This window comes from Equus caballus, chromosome 5 (genome assembly GCF_041296265.1).
Source record: "Equus caballus isolate H_3958 breed thoroughbred chromosome 5, TB-T2T, whole genome shotgun sequence".
In the NCBI taxonomy this organism is placed as follows: Eukaryota; Metazoa; Chordata; class Mammalia; order Perissodactyla; family Equidae; genus Equus; species Equus caballus.
Genome location: NC_091688.1, coordinates 70,066,852 through 70,085,960, shown reverse-complemented (window position 1 = coordinate 70,085,960; position 19,109 = coordinate 70,066,852). Strand labels below are relative to the sequence as shown.

At 37.4% G+C, this 19,109-nt stretch overlaps 1 long non-coding RNA gene across 1 annotated transcript in view; it reads left to right on the top strand.

Annotated features, from left to right (window-relative positions):
* Positions 1-19,109, top strand: part of LOC138924327 (uncharacterized) — an 87,331-nt gene that overhangs the window by 47,909 nt on the left and 20,313 nt on the right. Inside the window, exon 2 of the long non-coding RNA XR_011439326.1 lies at positions 9,067-9,177. This is a non-coding gene — a long non-coding RNA (uncharacterized lncRNA). The remainder of the gene's footprint in view (positions 1-9,066; positions 9,178-19,109) is intronic.

Below are 19,109 nucleotides of genomic sequence, written 5' to 3'. Positions count from 1 at the left end.
GTTAAACTAAAATGTGGTATTTCTCCAGCCTTCGGTAAATGACAAAATATTCTTTTTAAAGATTTTTGAAATGTCAAGCTCCCCCCAACAATTCTATGCCAAAAGAGCATTCTGAGCTGCTTAATATAAATTTAGTACAAACGTAATTTAACATCATTATAATATATTGTATATTATATAAATAATATATAAAAATGATATTGTTCTATTAGGTTAATATAAATGCTATATAAACACAGTTTTAGTCTACCAGAGCCTCAGCTATATATATATCATTATCTCCTTTTGTTAGTTAGTGTTTTTAGTTATAGTCAAATCCATTCTTGTTAGTTTAAATGGGAAGGAATTTATTCCAGAGTATTAGTTGGCTCAGAGAATTTCTGAGCATGCATTGAACTAAGGTTGTATTACACAGACAGAAGCGACACAAGTAGAAGAAATGCCCAAACTGTTCCCCAAAAAATCAGGAAATCGTACTGCTGCCATCTGTTTTTCCACACCTATTCACCAAGCCTCCCCTAGAGCTGCTGCTGAAAAACCCAAGGCTTCCTTTATCATGCTTGTCAGACCTGTGCAGGCCCTGCTCACAATCTCATCTCCAGCATCAGTCTCATAAGCAAGTCTGTTAGGGGAATGTAGTCCAATGTGTAACCTAGCTACAGGGAACTTGAGAAATAGACTTAATTTTCTAACCTCTAGTGAACAGGGAGATACACTGTAAGGCTGCTGGAGTGGTGATGGGTGAATCAATCTGTAGCGTCTGCTGAAATTACCCTTTAGGCCACCTCACATGCATATGTATCTTCCTCCCAGATTTAAACATCCGCATGACAATGGGAGCCAGCAGCATGCTACAGATATAAAGAAACCTAATATAAAGGAACTATTCTTTTCAGGATTGAAGAAATTCTGACCTTCTCCCAAAAGTGAAAGCTCAAAATTTCACAAATCATTACATCTATCTAGATGATGTTCAACCTCCCCCAGTTCAGTCACTGTTCTGTATTGATATACTTAGTATATGTACCAAATTTATAAAGTTCTTCATCACCAGCTCATTCTACATAAGATAGCAGGGGAAATGGAAAGGAGAAAAAATGGTTAATGGATAAGGGAAAAAAACTCCTAATTCCTTCCCTCCTCTGATCCATCTAATTTCTTTGCCCTCAGCCAGTCCTTCCAGTGCTGAAAGTGTCTCCCTACACTGGGTTGAATAGTTTTTCTAAAATGTATTACTGGGTAATACATTGGTATTGGTACTAGGAGGCAACCTAGAGGAGCCCATTAGTTCCAGACTTACTCCTACTGCCAGCGTTGCACAATAGCATTCCTATTTCCTCTTGATAACCAGCATCAATTTTTCTAGCCAATATAGTAACTTCCAGCCTGTTGGACCAAGGATGCCAGGAGAGAAGATTGGTAAATTGCAGGTCAACATAGAGTTCAGTGGAATCAATACATCCCCTGTACATGGACGGCTGAAATTTTGAGCAAGTGGAATCAAATATTTGTCATATTCTCTGAACTTACCTGAATAAATTTCTAGCAGATGACCAAGAGGGAATGCAGATCACTGAATTCCCCCCTTGGAGCTTTTTATACACACAGAATCTCTGCTAGTTGTGTTCCAACTGCTTCTGGCTACAAGGTTTATGATGACGTTTTGTTTTTTCTCTCCATCTCCAGGTGTTCTCCACGATGCTTTCCTCAAGTCATTGAATCCCCATGTACATTTCACTCTAGCAAGGTATAGTGCTTGGTAAATAATAGATGATACACACTGTGAAAATAAATACAGGAAACCTCATTTAAAACAGAGTTGGGAAGCCCTAAAAAAGGAGCTCTTGTACTGTACCACTCAGACCCCAAACAAGAAGCTTAGTTTACATACCTCAGCAGGAGCAAGGCAGAATTTCTTCTTGCCCAGAAACAGCCGGGTCAATGAGAAACCAGCACACTCAGCCAATTAGAAGTTGTCACCACCCCGAAGTCTTCGAAATAGCCCTCTCAACTTCCTCCTTCCCATTATAAAAACAAATCCCTTTCCTCTGTTCCCTGGACTTGCTATGGTTCACCGTAGTTTGTTTGACCTGAATTCCAATTCCACTGCTATCCTTGAATAAACCCATTTGCTGGTAGAATAACCTGGCCTTTTTGTTTTTTTAAGGTGAGCAATACATATAGAACGTTGGTTTTTAATCTTGACTTCTAATTAGATTCCCCTGGAGAGAAGTGAAAAAAGGAAAAAAAAAAAAAACCTGAGCAAAAACTCCAAAAAGCAAAAGAAATAAGACTCGTACTTGGACTCTGCTCAAGACCAGTTACATCAGAAGCTTTTTGAACGGGCACAAGACATTAGTATTTCTAAAAACAACCTACATCGTTCTAATGTGTGGCCAGATTTGAGAGACACTATAAAATTATAGGCCTGGAGAGAGCCCCGAAAGTCTCTTATTCTCTACTTTTACTTTTCAGTAGAAACACCTACACCAGCTCAGCCAATTAACACTAAAACTTTCTAAGCAGACATACATACTTTAAGTGTTATACATATATATATGTGTATATATATACATATATATTTTTTTTTTTTCCTGGGAAAGATTGGCCCTGATCCAACATCTGTTGCTGATCTTCCTCTTGTTTTCCCCTCTCCAAAGTCCCAGCACATAGTTGTATATTCCAAGTGTAAGTCCTTCCGCTTCTTCTGTGTGAGCTGCCACTATAGCATGGTCACCGACAGATGAGTGGTGTGGTTCCACGCCCAGGAACCGAACCTGGGCCGCCAAAGTGGAGTGTGCCAAACCCCAACCACTAGGCCATCAGGGCTGGCTCCCTATATGCTTAATATTACCTATTTACTGGAGATAATTTTTAAAATAGAGACAAAAAGAAGAAAATAATTATCACTCAATCTCTTCACTTGGAGGTCACTGCTGTAGACATTTTGATTCATCTCCTTATTTATAAACATGTACACAAATAATTGGGATCTTGATACATTCTTAATTTTCATCCTGCCTTTTGCCCTTACCATTTTATTTTGAGCTGTTCTTCAGGTTATTAAATGCTCTTTGAAAAGAGGAGTTTTAGAGGCCACATAATATTCTACTGTGTGGCTGAACCAAAATATATTTATCTTTAAATAATTATTATGGAAAATTTCAAAGTAGACAGAAGAGTGGAATGAACCACCACACCCCTGTTATGGGACTTAAACTTCGCTATCCCGATTTAATAACTTAATTATAGTTTATCCGTTCCCTGTAGGTACAGAGGAGTAGTTACAAGGCTGCAGCCCTAAATGATCACTTTGGTTTGTCCTTGGGACCCCTTCTTGTCAATGGCCACCATGGATGTTCATATATAGTCCAGCTCCAGAATGAGCTTGGTTCCTTTGATGCAGTTTCAAAGCATCTTCGGCTGCCCTAAATTTTAAAAAAATGTTGTACTCACCATATCTTAATGTATATATATATGCAGTTCTTAATCTGTATTATATTATATTATATATTAATTTACTATATGGAATACTTAGACTGCATGTTTTTCATAGTTTTCTTTTCAATTATTGTTATGGCTGTATGATTTTTTTTAACCATTTATCTTTACCTGGAAGCTTTTCAAACTGATGGATTTTTAAAAATAGCTCTACTGAGATATGAGTGATAATATAATAAAATGCACATATTTAAAGTGTATAATATGATAAAACTTGAAATATTTTTACAGATATGGTCTGAATGTTTATATCCTCCAAAACTCATATGTTGAAATCTTAACCCACATGGTGATGGTGTTAGGAGGTGGGCCCTTTGGGAGACTATTAGGTCATGAGGGCAAAGCCCTCATGAAAAGGACTAGTGCCCTTATAAAAGAAGCTCCAGAGAGAGCCCTTGCTCCTTCTACCATGTAAGGGCACAGGGAGAAGGCACTGGTTATGAACCAGGAAGAGGTCCTCACCAGAAGGCTACTATTCTAGTGCCTTGATCTTGGGCTTCCCAGCCTCTAGAATTGTGGGAAATAAATTTCCATTGCTTATAAGCCACCCAGTCTGTGATATTTTGTTCTAGCATCCTGAATGGACTAAAACATAGATACTCATGAAACCATACCCAAAATCAAGATAATGAACAAATTTATCATCCCTAAAAGTCTCCTCATACTGTTTGTAATTCCTCCCACCTGACCCATCCGTGTCCCCTCCCCAAGTCTTTAGGCAACATTGATCTGTTTTCTGTCCCTACAGATTAGTTTACATTTCTTAGAATTTTATATCAATGGAATAATACATTATATACTCTTTTTGTCTGGCTTCTTTTACTCAGCATAATTATTTTGATATTAATCCATATTATAGTGTGCACTAGTTTATTCTTTCTTATTTCTGTGTAGTATTCCATTACATGGATATACCACACGTTATTTATCCATTCATATGTTGATAGACATTTGAGTGGCTTCCAGTTTTTAGTTATTATAAATAAAGCTGCTACAAATATTCATGTATAGGTCTTTGTACAGACATACGTTTTCATTTCTCTTAGATAAGAAAGTAAAAGTGAGGGGCTGGCCCTTTGGCTGAGTGGTTAAGTGTACACTCTCCACTTCGGCAGCCAGGGTTTCACTGGTTTGGATCCTTGGTGTGGACATGGCACCACTTATCAGGCCATACTGAGGTGGCATCCCACATGCCACAACTAGAAGAACCCACAACTAAAATATACAACTATGTACTGGAGGGCTTTGGGGGGGAAAAGAAGGAAGAAAAAAAAAAGACTGGCAACAGTTGTTAGCTCAGGAGCCAATCTTTAAAAAAAAAAAAAAAAAGAAAGTCAAAGTGAAATGAAAATGAAAGTGAAATGGCTGGATCATTTGGTAAGTGTGTATTAACTTTTTAAGAAGTTGTCAAACTGTTTTCCTAAGTGGTTGTATCACTTTCTATTGCCACCAGCAGTGTATGAGAGTTTTAGTTCCTCTTTATCCTCACCAACACTTAGTGTGATCAGTCTTTTTAATTTTAGCCATTCTAGTAGGTGCATAGTGTGTGTAGTGGTACCTCTGTTGTTTCAACTTGCATTTCTCTGATGACCAATGATGTCAAGGGTTTTTTCATGTGCTTATTTTCCATCTGCATATTATCTTTCTTGAAGTGCTTATTCAAATCTTTGCCCTTTCTTCTATTAGTTTTTTTCTTATTGTTGAATTTTGAAAGTTTAAAATATATATATATATATATATATGTGTTCCAGGTTCAAGTCCTTTTTTATATATATGTTTTGCAAATATTTTCTCACAGTCTGTGGATTGTCTTTTATTATTTTAAAAATTTGTTTTGAAGACCAGCTTTAAATTTTGATGAAGTCTTGATGAATCTTTGACAACATTGAATAATCTCTATAAGATTTGCTTTAGAATTTGTTATAGAGCAATCATAAAAGTTATTATTTGTAATTGAGAACACTATATGTTCTTTGTGAGAAAACCAGAATTTTAATGAAATACTGAATTTTTTCCTTTGGAAAAACGTCTTGACCAAGCAAAACCAAAATTATTTGAGATAGTAAATATTTCCTTATTTGATTAGACATCAAAAGGAAGCCATGCTTTGCCTAGAGATAATGCTGAGCTCTTCCTCACCCTAAGACAAGAAAGCACAGAGAGAAGCTTTACTATTCTTTGGATCGTGTTCTTCATGTGTGTGAATAACAACGTGTCCTTGTCTTTGTTTCTACCATGAGACTTTCCCAGGGTCTTAATTGCCTAAAGAATCACGAATAAGAATATTTTAGATCTATTCTTCCAAAGTCGATGTAAGTGGGGAAAGTGATACTTATGTGTGGTTTCCTGTTCTGTTCCTTAGCATAGGATGGCCGGTGGCTCCCGTTTATAGTCAGGATTATATTCAGGACAATACTCTGCATTTTGGGCTGGCTTGTACACATGGTAGTACTGGTGATGGTGATAATAACAGTGTGGAGAGAGGAAGAGTTGTAGCATAAAGGTTTATTTCCCTTAATTTGAACATTTTCCAAAGTGCCTATGTATGGACAATTCCCAAGGAAATTCTTTTGAGAGCAAAAAGGGATTTCCATATCTCTATTCCTTCAGCCAGATTAATAGATTTTTGTGTTTGTAATGGATATCTAATATATTTGCCTTCAAAGCATTCCTTTTTCTTATAACAGTAGTTTGATTTTTCCTTGGAAACTAACTGCCTCTTCCTTATTCTTAGTTCATGTATTTTAGATGGCTATGACTTCTTCTCTTGACTTTAGATGAAGACACATCACCCAAAACCTAGCCTGTCATATCCCTGCATCCCCTGGGCCACAATGATTGGTTCAAGGATGGGAATCCAATTCTTATGACCACTGGAATCCTTTTTAATGGTATTTACTGAAAGTGTCTGAAAAAGGTCCCTAGAACATCCCAAATGGAAAGAAGTCTGGAGTTACTGATGGCCATTTTGTCACCATCATGGGAAGGATGTTCCTGAGAAAGAAACCAACATAGAGAATGGAAGAGTTAGAGGTGTGTGAGATAGAAATAATGTATTCCAAGGACATTATTTGAGACTGCGGACTCTGCCATCCTACTAAACTAGTTTTAATTTTGAACTCAATAAATTCTCTTTTACTTAAACTGGTTAGAGTGGATTTTTTTCTAATTCTGACAGACACAGTGTTCAAATAAAATTAAGCCCTTGACCAAGAAGATTCTTATTACAGAGAGTTCTGTTGTATTCTTGTTCTCAAGACCTGTGATCCACTTCCACTGAAAATATTTGTAGGTTCTATTAATAGAATTTGGAAATCAGCGCTTGATTCTTGTTTGGAATCCAAATAGCCTAGAACTCTAAATGAATTCAGTTCTTTATTTTTTTTCCTGTGACTATTTTTTTTTTTAGTGCTTTTAGAATACATAGGAAATATGGATGGAGAGGAGTTAATGCTTTGGTTCAGGGTAAGTTACAGGCAGGACATGTTCAAGCTTCGTCTGGATTCTCCATGGAAGGTCTTTAGACTGCAGCTGTAAACCACTCGTGGTTCTTTGCACTGATTATCTTGTCCCTTGTCTTTCTGCTGACACTCATGTTGCCTCTTCCACCCAGTTTTCTCTACTTGGTTTACTCCTAACTGTATTTTAACACACATCTCAAACATCACCTCTTTCACAAAGGTTTTGCTGATCTCTAGACTTTGTTAAATGCTCTTCTTTAATACTCTCTGCTCTGTGTTAATTCCACACCTTATGTCTGTGCCCTTTAAATGGTGAGCTCTTTGAATGCAATTATTGTGTCTTATTCATCTGTATTCCCAGTGTCTGGAACAATTCCTAGCTCAAAGCAGATGTTCAGTAATTGCTCTCTCAAAAAACAAAACAAACAAAGAAATAACTGGAGTCGAATTTTGGATGTTGGGCTTTATCTAGATTTGGTCAATAATCAGAATCTTCTGGGGATATTTTTCCCCTGGCTTTATTGAAATATAATTGACATGTAACATTGTGTAAGTTTGAGGTGTCCCATGTGTTGATTTGATTCACTTATATATTGCAAAATAATTACCACCATAGCTAGCATCTCTACCACATCACATAATTACCATTTTGTTTTTGTGGTGAGAACATTTAAGATCTAATCTCGTTATATAATTTCAAGTATATAATACATTATTGCTAACCGTAATCACAATGCTGGGCGTTCATCTTCTAATAGGAAGATTGGACCTTTTGACCAACATCTCCCTATTTCCTCCACTCCCCAGTCTCTAGTAACCACCATTCTACCCTTTGTTTCTACGAGTTCAACTTTTTTAGATCCCACATATATGTGATATCATGCTGTATTTATCTTTCTCTGTCTGACTTCTTCCACTTAGCATAACGCCCTCAACTTCCATTCATATTGTTGCAAATGGCAGGATTTCCTTCTTTCTCATGGCTGAATAACAGTCACGTCTTCTTTGTCCATTCATCGTTGATGGACACTCAGGCTGTTGCCACATCTTGGTTATTGTGAATAATAACTGCAATAAACAATGAGGGTGCAGATATTTCTCTGATATCCTGCTTTTATTTCTTTTGGATATGTAAATTTGGAGATATTTTTAAGAAGAAAAATTATTTGGGCAATACCGACAGATTCTGATTTAGTGGATATATTAGTCTTCTAGTGTTCCCCTGACAAAGTGCTGCAGACTGGGGGGCTTAAACAGCACAAATGAATTTTCTCATCATTCTGGAGGCTGGAAGTCTGAAATCAAGATGTTGGCAGAGTTGATTCCTTCTGTGGCCTTTCTCCTTGGCTTGTAATGGTTGTATTTTCCCTCTGTTTTCACACGAACTTTCCTCTGTGCTGGTCTGTGTCCTAATCTCCTCTTATTGGGACAGTCATATTGGTTTAGGGCTCACCGTAATGACCTCATTTCTCCTTAATCACCTCTTTAAAGGGTCTTCTCCAAACAGAGTCACATTCTGAGGTACTGAAGGTTAGGACTCAATATATGAACTTTGGGAGGACATAATTCAGCCTATAATACTGGGTCTGGGATAGGGCCCAGGAAGTAGAATGGTGCAAAATCTCCATAAATAATTCTGAAGATTAGTCTGGTTTGGAGATCCTGGATCTAAGTTGCTTTTTAACAGTTCTGATTCTAGTAAAAGTAACATGTGTTACTTTTCTTTCAGCTATGAAAGCCAACATTGGTGTCTATTTCTTTGTTATCTTGAAATTCACGTTACAGGCAATATGTTCATGTGAAAAATTTACCTCTTTAGTCTATAATGATAATTATTATTTTATCTATAATTATTATTTTTGACAAAGCTTTGCTTGAAGACAAAGACCAATTATATTAGAGAGTTATTCTGTCAGACATACTGTGAATCTGGTTTCTAGAGGAAAATAATTTCTAAAATCAGAGCTTTTTTTAGCTACAGATCATGAAAGCCTGTACATACAACTCCTATGTATGCTTTTTGAGATTATCAAATGCCTCCCAAATGATGTGTATCTGAAGAGCTTATTTTTTCAATTGCCATTTATTTGCTTTGTCGTTTCAGAGTGATATATGGGGTCGAGTAGTTCCCAACACCAAGCATCAAGCCCAACGATTGATTGGAAAGGGGACTCTGTGTCCTTCACCAGAATAGCTGGAGCCATTATCCTCCCATGTAAGTTTTATTGGAGAGTTTTATTGGAGAGTTTTTTTCATTGATGGAGTCTAGTAAATGTTTGCTTCCTCCACTGCTTATTCAAAGTCATTGAACATTGTAATTTCTTTCCATTAATCAGCATTATACCTATATGCATGCTGTATGAACAATGGAAAGGAATAATGAGGCATGCTGTTTACTCTGATGTTTTTGGTGGGAATGTTCATCTTAGAAAGAAATGAACTGAGACCTAAAGCGTTTTCCCAAGGAGCACCTATTATACATTCCACTGAATTTGCTTTTCACTTTTCTTCTCCCTTAGGAGAGAGGGTTTCCCCCACCCCTCTGGTCAATCAAGTATGGCACAAGGGTAATGACAAGTCTAATAGATGCTGTAAACCACTACTTTTAATGCGCAATGTAATTGAGTCAGAATATAGTGTCTATACTGATGGAGTCCCTGGTGCTTTAATGGCTGAAATTATGATTAGAGAGATCCAGATAATGCTGACTTCTATTATATTAAACCACAATATTATACAATTTTCCTTGCTGCAGCATATCCATTCTTTTCTTTTGAATTATGCAGTATTGTCTTAAATGGTTTAATATTACTTTGGAATAGAATTCAAAAAACTGCTGAAAGAATTTAATGTTTTTCGTAAAACAGATGCAACCTCAATTTCTTGTGATATTTTTCAACACACAATTTCTCGCCATAGCTTTCATAAGATCCTTTTTGTGTAGCACCATACGGCAAACTTTCCTAGCCAGCTGAGATAGGATAGTACAGGGGGCAGTTCAATGCCCCATACATGGAAAGATCGTTACCCTAATTGCTGTGTGGTATTCAGAAGCTGTATTTGCACTTTTCACACTGTCAAGGGTGCAAAGTGAGAAAACCCTTTATGGATGGTAGTGAAGAGTGGGAGGTACCTGTAAAATACTGAATTCCTCCATAACTCAGATGCAGTGAGGTGTGAGTGAAATATGTTGTTTTCTCCTTTTGTGAATAAAGATAATCAATTACTGCTGTAGACTAAGACACCTTTATTCATGATCTAAAGCCACCCAATGTAATACCCCAAAACTGTTAGTTTCACCTTCCCTTAACTGGCTTATTTATAATTCATTTTAAAGGGCATTAACTAGAACTATATGTGTAATAAATAACAAAAATGATTTTGTGTTGATGTTAGTAATGCTATTACTAATAGTGTTGAGTTACAATTTACTGAGTAGTTCCTTGCCCGGCATTTTACATATAATAAAATCCAATCCTCATGTGATAAGGTTGAAAGAGTTTAAGAAACTTGCTAAATGAGCAACAGTCAGCAAGTTGCAGGACCAGGATTTGAACTCTGGTCTTTTCAAAGCCACTATGCTTTTTGACATCTCTAGCAAATCCCTTAGAGAGAATTATCTATTTTAGTGAAAAGAAAAAAGATAATTACTAATAAATTGTGGAAAAATTGGGTTGTTTACTCTGACTCTACGTGTAAGCATCAAGTAAATTGGGAACACAAGGACCTTCCGGTGTTCCAGGGCCTCTGCCATGTAGACAGGGTACTATAAAGCTGGACAAAGAAAAAACATTTTTATTTAGTAAGAGAACAGTTCATATGAAACAAAACAAGATGGATAGAATTTCTGCAATAGTTTACATAGGGTGCTGTACACAGCCATATATTTAAGCCATTATGAAAAAAAAGTTCAAAGTAAAAAGTATAACAATAATACTAGCTAGCATTGAACACTTTGTGCCTGGTACTGTTCTAAATACTTAGCATGTTTTAAACCATTTTCCTCATGGTAAATGTAAAATATTACGGAAGTAGCAACTGCAGAAAATATCTGTAATTTTGACAGAGAGCTTAAATAACCTTCCTAAGTGGTAGGGGCAGGATGTAAATAGGCTTCATGATTTTAATGTGAAGCATGAATCCTACAGAGGCAGAGGTGATCATGATTTCCACTACAGGCAGCCAAGTTAGAGTCATCATCAGAATTATATGATCTGCAAGCTTATTTGTGGAGGCCTCTTAATTAATGTTGGGGTCACTAGGATTGAAATACATAAGTAGCCTACTAAAGTTTCATTTGAACTGGAAAACCAAAAACAAAGAAAGATGGTTGGTCTGGTAAGAACAGCCTTATCTCAGGCCACTATAACGGAGGGTCGTGGGAGTTCTTGAATTCCAAGAACAAAGTCAGTTAACAGAACGAGGCACTCTGAAGAAAAGGGGCGGCATAGAGTACTTGAGGAGAGGCTGTGTGATAATATCATATGACTTTACTTAAATCTTCCACCTAACCTTCCCTACACTTCCATTCATTTGTGGGATAACTGTGTCCAGTGCCTTCAACACTGACTTTAAGCCAATGCTAATCAATGAAAACCTCATTTAACTTAACCGTTTGGCCATTCAGAAGGCATATTGGTCTTGAAAAATGTGACATGATTTCATCAGCTTATTCAGATAGTGACTAATTTTTAGTTGCTGTTCCACACGTTATCTCTCTATTGGAGAAAATTAGCACCGTCTGTGGCATCTACTATACAGCTCTTGATTTTTATTCCTTCCAATATACAGAGAACAGGAGAAACAGTTTTATTTTACCTTACAGGGAGAGCAACACATTTCATCATCTTGTCTCAGGGCCTAATAAGTCTTTAGATTCATGGAAACAATGTAGCCATCCAACACCCTGATTTTCTCACCATTTCACAGGACATTGTGTGCTCTACTACCTAGATGCCATCATACTGAAAGGACTAGGAGATCAGGGAGTAGCAGGTATTCTAGTGCCTCTGTGTGGGGAGCCAGAGGGAGGCAGACGAAATGCATGAAAATGCGGGGGCCTCAAGCTCCATTTACCTTTTAATGGCTCTACAATTAAGGGATCTGCTAAGACATCCTCTTCAAAGTAAAAGACAAGTTGTGCCCTTTATGCACAAGTTTGGTGGTCCTATTTGGATACTGGAGAAATGCCTACCATATTTGGGAATAAGCTTCTAAATAATTCAGCCTATCACTCAAAAGACCGCCAGATCTGAGAGGGTCCCAGATCAAGGGAAGCCTCTCCAGCAGTGCCAAGCTATAGCGTAATTTATTCTACCACTTGGTTCTTATGACATAGTGGATACAGTGGTATTCAGAGCATGTGTCGCACATTGGGGTGCTTTGGGAAAGCACTATTGGGAGAATCACAGCAGACAGCCCGAGAGTTTTGGAGCAAAGACATGCCTTCTCTGACAAGTAGCTATTCTCTTTTTGTTTATAGGTGGTAGTGGAATTTAAGCAGCCAATCATTGACCATGTTTGAGCTGCACATTATCATGAACTTGGACAACTTGGTGAGCCAATCCACCAAGAAGAAAAGTTAGCATGCCCAGTAGCATTATATTATCAAGTGGAAGTAGTATATATGTAGGGTGAATATATATGATTTATTATCCAAACCAGGACAATTTTGAAAGTAAAAAGAGCACTGCTAATAATTATACTGGGACAATTGGAATAGACTGGTACTTTTCCTGACAAAGCAGGAATATGCTTCAACGTGACAAAAAATAAATTCCATTAGCAGGTGGCTTACCTTCTCAGCTCTCCTTTATCATCCTACGCCAGTGACCTTTGACAGGAGAAAGTCAAAAGTTAAGAGAAGATTCATTAATACTGTGCTGCTCCTGGCTGAAAGTGGACTCTTGTAGCATTATTGCCCCACTGTCAGGAGGCTCTAAAGACTTAGGGGAGGGGAAATCTTCCCCATGTGTAACTGGTTGAATAGTGTGTCTTGTTCATTTTGTCTAAAAGGACAGATGCTTGAGGTATGCATTTACATTGATTCATGAGCACATCCTAATGTTTTGGCTGGATAATTCAGGAGCTTTGAGTGAACAGACAAGAGGGTTTGTGAAAAGAAGGTCTGAAAGACGAATGTGTGAATTATTCTTTCAGATGAGGTAGTGTGAGAATATTTGAATATCCAGCAAATACCCTCCATTATAGAAGAGGCTCTTGATAATCAGATATGCATTATGACCATTTGTCTGTAGCCTTTTCCGAGCCAAACCAGTGTTTACTCAATGCAATATTAAATAAAGTGGTTGTGGTGGCAGGCCATGGTGGCATCCCCTAAGGGCTATTTGACATCACTGTTGAACGCTCAATTTTCTAGTAGTAGAGAAAAATCTTTGCTGGTGGGAGCTAATTGTTAAATATTTAGGAACTGTGTGTTAACTAATTTACCTCTATTTCTCTCCATGTTTCCTTTGCTGTTTTACCTATTTAATTTCACTATCCCTGGTGGTGATGGTTGACTTCTCAACATTGTCCATTTGTCGGAGACTATTAGAATGAGGTCAATTGGTTTTGGACTTAGAGCTGATGCAGTAACTGAAGAATTGTTGAGTAGCCCCCCTTCTGGGGAGAGAGGGAGTGCATTTTCATTTTTTAAAAATGGTTGCATTATGTTAGATATAAACATTTGTTGTTGTGGTAGTTGATGCTCGGAAGTTTAGGCATAGGGGAGTGGAATATACTGACGCTAGGCAGAGACTGTAGTGAACGCTTGTCTTGTTTATGGTCTTCCGTGAACCTTCTGAATACACCTCCTGAAATCTCTTACCTTAAGATATATTCTAAGGTAGAAGACAGAAATGCTTTCCTACTTTCCATTAGAGCTAGAATGTAGGTTGGAGAGAACTCACTTGGGACTCAGTCCAGAAGAGAGTGATGTGAAGAGGTCACACACAGAAAATTAATTCTTGTGAGAATGGTGGAAAGACAAAGAGCTTTCAGAAGTCACACATACAAGCAGACATGTTCTAGGGGTACAGTTCCATGCTCCCTGAGGGTGGGCAGTTCACACTCTAGGGCTGTGGTGGTGACAGTGGAACCCTTACTGGAGCATTCTATTGGTGCAATTTGACTAATCTTCCTGGCTTGTGTAGTTTGCAGGAAGATAGCTCCAGTCTTCCCTGATATTTTATGAGTGACTTCATTACCTTTAAGATATTCTTTTTCTGTATATCCTGGATGGAATGAGTTCTGCTGTTTACAGATAAAAATGATTCCTGATACATGGATATTTGAGGTAACCAAAGGGAGGAATATAGACAATAATCTAGTCAGTTCTCATAGAGTGATTTTTTTTAAAGCAGTCTACTCAATGTTAAAAAGATTGAGCAATCTCATCAAAGTCCCAACTCATGTAATTAGAATTGTTTCTTTCTCACCAACAAGCTATACGAATCTGCCTCAATTTAAGACAGTCTCATACACTAAATCTTAATTCACAAAACAGGCATATTAAAGGATCTTTTTCAATTCACCAAAAGATTCACCTTATTAAAAGATTTACTATATATTTTACTTAACTGCGCAATTCTCCAATTATTTACTACATGGTAATTTATTAAGAATTTCTGTCTTTAAAGATTTCTTCAAGACCATATCTGCTACATAAATAGAGATTTGCTTTTATTTAAGTATGAGAATTTAAATATCTGGTTGAGAATTTGTGAAATTACTACTCTCCAAGGCCTAACAAAGAATTCCAACCACCACTTTCAATACTAGAAAAACTTTTTTAATATCAACATTATGAAGAATGTATACTATTGAGGAATGCTTATTATGTAGAGTTCTTAAACAAAGACAATAAAATACACATCTAACTGAAAAATTCAACAGTGCAAAACTGCGTGCCATTCAGTTCCTAAACGTTTTTGTGTTAATGTGGCTAGCTATTGATTTTGTAGAGTCACTATAATCCATTATTTTTTTTTCCAGTTGTAAATTTAAAAAATCTTTTTTTAGGATCTAAGATAGTATACAGTGGGTTTTACAGCAATAATAGTGCACTGACTATGCTTGCATTAGATACGTGTATGTATCTGTGTGTGTGTGTGTGTGTGTGTGTGTACTATATGACACCACACTTATAATACCCCTAAATTCCTTCTGGGTTCACAAGTTCACAGCTGATGTTGAACACCTATTAGGCATTTAAGAGCATCATAAACAGACTCTCTCTGCAGGGCGGTGTTTATGCTCGGAATAGATCTCCTCCCCCCCAAGTTGAAAGCCCATTAAAAGGATTTGATCTCAGCCTTCGTGAGATGTTTCCTTTTCTATTAGAGACCCGACCTTACAGATGTAACATGGGTCGTTCTCTCTTTAATTTGGCTTTGTAAGAACTATAGGAGCAGAACTTGGCCACTGGATATTTAACATGATGATATAGATGTAAAGATTTCACAATTAAAAAAAATAAATAAAGAGATTTAGCTTATCCTGCTACCCAGGACAGCTGAAAACGATGTTAGAGCTACATCTTTCAAAGCTTTCCAGAGAGGTGCTGGATTTCAGATTACGTAATAAATTCTGCTATTTAAGTTCTGTCTTCCAAGCAAAGCACTGGATCTTTTTACAGTCCAGGAAGACTTTCTTTTCCATAAATGGTATCTCATGAAATATTGATTTAAATATTTGTAGGCTGCACTTTATAGAGTTTTACCATACTTGAACGGCAACAGTAAATGGCCTATTTGATATATTTCACTTATTAGTATTTGTAATATCACTCAAACCATCAAAATCTTGACCCTAAAAACTCCTTTTCTCAGTTAATAATTTCCTAAAAGTCTTTAATTAATGAGCTGCCTCAGAGTAACGAAAGGTTAGTGGAAAAGTTTTAAGGAAGAGTTGAAACACAAGTATTGGGTTTCACTGGTGAGGAGAAATTGGAATTGAGGTTGTCAAATGTGTTTAGCCTGATTTTAATGATAGCAAAAAGCAAAAACTGAATGTGGAGATTAGTGGGTGTGCCTTCATGCTGTTTGATCTGGCCAAAGAACAAGCTACGTCAAACTGAAAGTTTACCTATTTTCATCTACAATCTGTAAATATGCATGTGGTTATGGCAACTACTCACTCAAATTATCCTAATAGGTTTATGTCATTTTATCTCCTGGAGACTCCAAGATGTGTTTCGTTTATATACTTCCTAAGGTTTTCATGAATAAAATGCCCTAGGAATTCCTTAAGTGTACGAACTGCCTGTGTATCTACCTTAGATTCTAATCGAAGGCTTCTGGGATCATCTCCATGTGGATTTCTGCTTGTGGGGGAAGGATGTCAAAATTTCCAGGGCTGAAAGCTCATTAATCTTTCAGGCCTATTGATCATGGCATATTTCTCTTGCTGTTACAACTCTTTCAGTGACCTCTCTCCTGCCCTACCTTTCTTTCCATCCAATTACCTCTATTTCTGTATATCTGCCAAAAACCTACAAATTTTACTTTACATTATTTTTTTCTATGTGGTCCTTCCTTCTCATATACTCATATATTGCTGCTCACTAATTTATCAGTCTCCGGTCTTGACTCCTTCAAAACATATGACTCTTGTGCTGAAAAAAATTACCATTACGTACTGGATAAAGTTCAGACTTAGCAAACGAGGCTCTCCATGACCTGGTCTGTTAGCCACTCTAGCCCTACTGGTTGTACCATCTCTATAAATATGATATTTCATGCCCTTGAACCTCTACTTTGCCTCATCTTAAAATATTTTTCTATTTTACCTCTTTAGTTCCTATGCACCCTTTTGAGATACAGCTCAGAAAATATACTTTCCTGCATACTTTCCCTGTGCCTGGACTTAATTAAATGCCCCTCCTTTGGGCATCCATGGAATCCTGTGTATAACCTTATCATTGCATTACATTAATATTAGATGCTTATATGTCCACCTTGTCTGGTACCCCTTCCCCATGTCTACTTCTGAACGGTGTCTGCTCAATAAATGTTTACCGAAGTGAATTAAACTTGTCTTATTCTTGTCTGCCTCTGGTCTGTTCAGTTGGTTCTTTCTCTTTCTTTGTTTTCTGAGCTCCTGGTTGTTGGTTGGTCTATTTGTGCCTTACTGTACACGTCTCCAACTATATGTATCTCCCATCTGCTCATCCCCCTGTCGGTGTGATGGCTTCAGTACAGTTAGGCATTACTAGGGTCAGATGGAGTTTTGATTTTGGAATGTTTTCTCTAATGAAAAATAGAAGTCAAGAACTCCTTAAGTTAAATTAAGTTAATTAAACACAGGTCCCATTCTATGTTTAATTACTGATGACCTGTCCTCTTAGGCTCCTCACTGGCAGCCCGAGGCAATCTACCTAGGATAAAATCATATATAGGGAGGATTTACAGGAAGGCTTTTGAAATTAGGAAGCTTCTGTTCTCGACCCAAGAGCCATATTGTATTGGCTTCAACTAATGTAAAAATAAGACCTAACACTTGACATAAAAAGTTCACTTTTTAGGTATTTAGTCAGCCTGAATTCTCAGTGAAATCAGAACCTGGTTTGAATGGAAGAGGGCTTCTGATTTTGAAACAGTCACTATACATATTATGTTCATTGTCAGCCATACAACTCTCTCAATCTGCAATTTAATGAATTAAATCTTGTAAAAACTGCAAATAAACTCAGATTTTTTAAAATTTCATTTTGTGATGTTTTTCTCCTGCAACCGTCTCCACCTGCACTAATTTGCCTAAATGGTATCAGACACTCAAAGACTTTTGACCCAACTCATGGGCAATTAGTTCAACAGCTCTCAATAGTGAGCTGATGAATTTTTCATAGATACAGTGGTGTGTAAGTTTAAGCAATCTTTAACTGAATGACTGTTTCAATTCTTCAAGTGATTAGTGGAATGTTGCAATTTTGTGCATTCAAAATGTATTACTCCAGGAAGATACTAACAATGCAAGTTTGCACAATGGATCTAAATCAGTATTTTACATTGGAGAGTAACTTCTCTTTGGACGCATTTTATATCACTAGGTTTGCAAGTCATTGTGGAATATTTTGATTTCTGGAATCAAGACACTGATCCCAGGCGACTCCTCTTCTGAATGTATTTTGTCTTTATCTTTCACCAGCTGTATTTCATAGCAGAAGTAAACTCCCCTGGTATGAAAAGTTCTCTGTGTAATTTTGATTTGTAAGTCAGTCCTTTTTTTTTTTTTTTTTTTTTTTTTTAAATAAGATTTCCCTGAGCCGGTGCAGTTTTCTTAATCCCTGAGAATCCTGACATAAACATCCAATTTAACATGAGGGAGACTAAGTATGCCCATGCCCTTCCTTTGCTTTCTGTTGTACTTGAAGATATGTTCCTGCTCCTGCGTAAGGCCAGCCCCTCTGATTTTAGTCCATGTATTCAACAACTTTGTTCCCACAGGTGTCCCTTTCTTTCCTGAACTCTGTCTCTCTCTTGTGAATCGTTTCAATTCATCTTTGAACATACTACTTCATATCCCATCTTAAAAACAAAGATCTAGTAGACAAAATAGAATCCTTGACTCCACAGCATCTCTAGCTTGGCACCCATCTATCTGCTACTTTTCACAGCAGAATTTTTCAATATAGTTGTAGTCATCTCTGTGCACTGTCCTCCTATTCTCTTCTCAACCCCTTGCCCACATATGGTGACCTAATTGCAATGTGGGCTGTAATTAATAACCTTCCTGTATCTACACCCTTTGGTCTCTAACTTTGTAGTCTTCACTCACTCTAATTGTGGGACAGTCATGGGCTTGCCTTTGTCGATAGGATGTCGGGGAAGTGATGGCATGCCAACTTTCAGCCGAGGTTTCAGGAGGCCTTGTGCCCTTCTTCCCCCTTTCTTGGTACGCTGCCACCATCTGAAAAAAATCCGGGACTGTCCTTTGGGAGGTTTAGAGACCCTGCAAAACAGAGAGGAGTCATTGTTCCAGTTGAGGCTATTTTAGAGCAGCTGACTGCTAGGCTCCCACTGGTTGATTGTAGGTACATGAGCTAAACCAGCTGAGATCAGCTGAGACTGGTCCAGATTAGCACAGCCACCCAGTTGACCCATAAACTTGTGAGAAATAACAGTTCTTATTTTTAATCACTGAGTT